The sequence below is a fragment of the Numida meleagris genome, chromosome 4 (genome assembly GCF_002078875.1).
Source record: "Numida meleagris isolate 19003 breed g44 Domestic line chromosome 4, NumMel1.0, whole genome shotgun sequence".
Classification (NCBI taxonomy): Eukaryota; Metazoa; Chordata; class Aves; order Galliformes; family Numididae; genus Numida; species Numida meleagris.
This window is the reverse complement of record NC_034412.1, coordinates 1,747,860-1,753,095: the sequence shown is the minus strand read 5'-3', so window position 1 is coordinate 1,753,095 and position 5,236 is coordinate 1,747,860.

Here is a 5,236-nt window from a genome sequence, read left to right as displayed (position 1 = left end):
GGGGGGGAGCGCTTTGCTCACGCTTCCCATTTGTTTTTTGGCCCTTTAAAGGAACCTTAATAAGCAAATTGTGCCGGGTATGTTCCGTCTGGTCAAAGGCGAGCCCGACGCACCAGCAGTCCCGCTCCAACGTTAATTTCAGTGAGATGCTTTTCTGCGTTGCCGAAATCGGGAGTAAGAGCGGCACCCGGCCGGCCTCGCAGGAATGGTACAGACAGACAGACACAGCGGGACACAGAGCAGGCAACCAGACGTCTCCCGCTGCCTTCTATGCGATCACAGAATCACAGAACCATTCAGGTTGGCAAAGACCTCTAAGATCACCAACCCCAACCCATCCCCACGGTTCTGAACACCCCCAGGGACAGTGACCCCACCACCCCCTGGGCAGCTGTGCCACTGCCCGACCACTCTTTGGGAGAAGGAATCTTTTCCTAACGTCCAACCTGACCCTCCCCTGCTGCAACCCTGGCTCCCAGCCACAGCTTGCTATGGGCGCAACAGTGCAGCTTGTTTGGCCATAGCAGCAAAAATAGATGCTGGTTCTACACCTCTGCAGCGGGGTTACACCCGACATTACACCTCTGTCGTACTGAGGGACGTGGTTTGGGGGGGAGATAATTAGCGGTAGGCGGGCGGTTGGGCTGGACGATGCTGGAGGTCTTTTTCCCAACCTTGGTGATGCTATGATTCTGTGATGTATTTTGGGGACGCACGTCTTTGTCTGAGCATATCTGAGTGCTGCAAGGCGGGGAGCAGCCTGCTGGGTTCCAGCCTGCCAGTGGCAGCCTGCAGAAGCTTTATTTATAGGATCTCACGGCACGCGGGATCGATCGGAAGATTTCTGCCACGAGAGAGACGACAACACCTCGGGGAAGAGGAGAGCACGCTGCGCTGCTCAGGGCACGGCCAACCCGCCACCCCAGGGCCCCCAGCTCCACGGGGATGAACGGAAAACCAAGGGATGACGTGACCCTTACAACACCTGCAGAAAGCAGTGCTGAGAAAGGAGAGCCCTGAGATGGAAGACCAGCAGTCCTCAGCCCACCTCCAGGCCTCAACGGGGCAGAACGGATCCCCCCGGGCTGCAGAGCAAACTGTGTTTGATATTTGTCTGAGTTTCTGTCTTTTTTTTTTTTTTTAAACTTTCTATTTTTCTTTCTTTGCAGACAGAGGCACTTGGTTTACCCTTGCAGCGTCAGCTCTCTACATTTCTAATTATACACGGGGACCATATTTCCCCTTGACCCCTCGCAAGAAGAAACCAGTTATTGTTATTCAAAACACATATGTCATTTCTTCCCTTTTACAAGCCTACATCAAATGGGTTGTTCCTCCAAAGCGATGAACAACTTGAGATTCATATGAATTTTAAAGGGGGGGGAGAGTGTGAGCACAAGTCCTTGTAGATGAAAGAGCGTGCTTTACAGTTATTTTATTCAACACAAAGGAGGTTTTAATACAAACAAAGCGAGCCGAGTTTGTTCTGCAACAGCAATCTCTCATGGAAACAGAATACTTGCAACTTTCCTTGCACAAGGGCAGGGCCACGCTAAAAGCCAGCTCGCTCATTATCACAAGCCATCAAACTTACTTTGTTACACAGGTTTGGCACTACTCTAACCCCATACTAAAATACACCTCAGGTGCTTTCTCTTTCTAATGATGAAGCGCAGAAGCTTTTAGGTAGGGGAAGGAGGAGGACAGGGAAGCCCAGCAGCCCCAGCCGGCCCCTCCTGCCCTTCCCATCATGATCCATCATTGGGATCATCACCACAGCTCCGCTCCCAGGCACCGAGCAGCCCCATGGGGACACGCAGTGGGGCAGAATGCAACCACATGGCTTCGAATTGGCATTTTTTGGAAAACTTTAAGTTCCTCCCAGTTTTGGAAGCCTAAACACACTGAACTTTGCTGCCAAACGCATTGACTCAGCCTCCCTGGTGCCTTCTTGTGGTGGAGCTCCCATCGGATCGTTGGGTAGGATAATGCACGGGAAGCAGCCTGTGTTCCTCATAACAAATGGGTTTGTTGCAGCCCAGAGCCTACTGGGAACCCACCACCGGTCCAAGAAAACACACAGCCTTTACCTGACAGAGTAGGGACTTCCAGGAGCCCCTTCTGATGAAGCTGCTGAGTCCCAGGCCAGGCTGACTGCTGCTATTATGCAGCTGGGGCTTTGCCATGGAAATGGTGCTAATCTGCCCTGCAAAGCAACAGCAACGCACGTTTCCTCTGAACAATAGCAGCTCATGTCATGGATTTCCTTTAAGGAATAATAAAAAAAAAAAAAGCCTCTAAAGAGCAGCCCCGTTTCCCGTCCCCTGCACAAGCATCCTGCCACCGCCATGGGACGTCACGGCCACCGGGGGACCATGTCCTGCACAGGGCTGGGCTTCCCATCTCTCAGCCAGGAGCAATCAGTGCGTGCCCCACACGACCGCCTGGCCCCAGATTTGATTCGGGAACCCTTTCTCACCCGTTGCTCTCCAGACACCAGAGTTCTCTGCCACGTATCCCCCAGCAGGGCTGGGTCAGCACGGTGCTGCCTCTTCCCGCAGCCCTGCATTTCTAAGGGAAAATCACCGCTTTCTGAGAAGCTTTTTGAGAGGCAGTGATTTTTTCTTTTTTCCTGAGAGGCGCACGCAGATACCATGGTGACAGACACCTTCCCGTACCGCGAAAGCAAACAGGAACTCAGAAATTTGTGTTTTAAGGCCAGAACTATATATAGGAGCAACGCACGCTCGACGTCTTGCCGCTGTTTCCTATTAGTGCTGTTCGCTTGATGGATCCCCCGCAGCCCGGCCAGCGCCAGGAGGCACCGCTTGGGCTTTTGGGGCTGCGCTGGGGAGACTCAGCAAACTCCGTTCGCATTGGCAGGTTTCAGGATTTAAATTTAGCACATTAATCCTTTGCTTAATTTAGAGTGGGGATGAAGGAAGAGGAGGAAATCACGCCCTGCATGCTGCGGTCCCGCTCGAGCTCTGCTGCCGGCGGAGGAGAGGCAGAGGGCTTCTCCTAAGTATTGCGTTGGACTCGTCTTTAAACATCTCAGGATGAACTCGGTGACAAATTCCCATCCTCCCAACTGGGAAATATTCATAGGATGGCTCAGGTTGGAGGGCACTGTGAAGATCATCAAGCTCCAAGCCTCTGCCCTGGGCAGATAATGGCAGGGAAGGGAAGAAAACGCACGCCTCTGCTTTCAGAAGAACCCAGTGCACCTCCCTGCTCCCGGTGGATTATGGAGGAAACAAGAAAGGAACAAATCCCCTTCAATTCAAGTTATTTCTTGGTCATTTCAATAGGGCAGAATGGCAACCTGCTGGAACCTCCCTGGAGCTGTCTTTCTGGAGGCCAAACCAGCAGTCGGGATGGCTAATCGTACTCCCAAACGGTGTGAAATGTGCTGATACACACACCAGAGGTTTTATCACTGCTTTGGCAAGGGGGGGAGATTACCACCCGAGTATGGTTAAAGTGAAATTATGCTGAAATCAGTAGAAAGCAAATACCGCCTCATCGCTTTAACAAAGGTGCATTAAAGGCAATTACCAAAAACCACTCTTCAAGGAGTAAATGGGCTGCAAGGAGGCTGTCAGCAGCCCAGCAGTGCGGGTTCTGCTCTTCCTTCACCCCCCTGGGGAGATGCTGAGTACCACAGGGAACCAATCCTCCCTCCTCCTCCTCCTCTACAATGAAGGCAGCGATGTGCCACGCTCACACACTTTCCCAGCAAGGACGCATCGATGAAACCAGTGGGGCTGTGAGTTCCCCTTCCCCTGTTTCCTCTCCTGGCTCCAGGAGGGCCAGCAAAACACCCAGGGCAAACACACTCAGTAAACACGGAGGGAGGTCAGTAGGGATCCCCTTATCTCTGCACAGGCCTCTGGAATTTGGTGTAATCTCCAAGGCCACGTGGAAAAAAAAAAAAGCCATTCTATAAACTGGTTTCACAGGCACATTTGGTAAGGAATGTGAGCGAGGAAATAGCTGAAATAGTTCAAATGCACGACGCCAGCGCAGCACCACCGCATCTTGATGTTCTTGCAGTCACTCTAAACCTATTAACCGACCAATTCCAGCATGCACAGAGGAGGTCACATGGAGCCAAAGAGCAGCTCTGTAATGAAAACCCTCCTGCTCTGCTTCTCTGTGTGCATGGGGAGCAGAGGGGGGGTGGGATGGGAGGAACCAGCCCTGTAATTACGTGTCACTGAGCTCAGGCTGCTGCCTCCACTGCCCCGTGGATGCTGTGCAGGGCAGAGAATCACAGAACCATAGAAGCATGAAGGTTGGGAAAGACCTCCTAGATCCCCAACCCCAGCTCTCCAACCACGTCCCCAAGTGCCACATCTCTGTGGTTCTGAAGATCCCCAGAGATGGTGACCCCACCACTCTCTGGGCAGCTGTGCCCGTGCCTTTTGGAGAAGAAGTGTTTCTCAATATCCAACCTGAACCTCCCCGGTGCAACGTTGAGCCCATTGCCTCTCGTCCTGTCGCTGTTCCCCGGGAGCAGAGGCCAACCCCCCACCTCGCTGTGACCTTTCAGGGACTGTAGGGAGCAACGAGTGTCCCCTGAGCCTCCTCTTCTCCAGACTGAGCACAGCACTGGGTACAGTGGGACCATCACTGGGAGCCGAAGGCACCAAGGACAGCAGAGAGAGCAGCGCCCTGGTGCATCCCTGCTACCCAAGCAGACAACATCTGGAGTACAAACCAACACTTGGCAGTTTCTCCAGAGGAGTCCTGGCCAGAGATGGCCCTGCAGGTGCCCTCCAATGCACAGCTCCAGCTGCACCACTCAGCCCAAGCACCACTGTATCCCAAATCCACCACTGCTGCTGCTTCCCACCTCCCAGCCAAGGGCAATTATCTCCCGCTATTCCTTTGCCTCTGCGTCTTTACGAGCTGCTCAGCATTGAGATGCAGTTCAGGTTCACAGGAGTACAGGCTGCTGCTTTGCTTTTCCCTAATGATTTATGATGTGCTTAACGCAGCCGTTTGCAGGAACGTGCCGCGGAGCAGCAGCGGGGCCGTGCCCAAAGCCCCCAGCCCCCAAATTGCTTTTCCAAACCTATGGGACAGACACTCAACAGAGGGCAGATGCCAGCTCCGAGCCTCCCTGGAGTGTCACCTCCTGAGGCTGCTCGCCCTGCTGCAGTCCCTGGGACATGCCCCAGAGCCAAGGGCCGCCCATTTGCCGTGTTAGAATCTGTCCAGCCCTCACTGG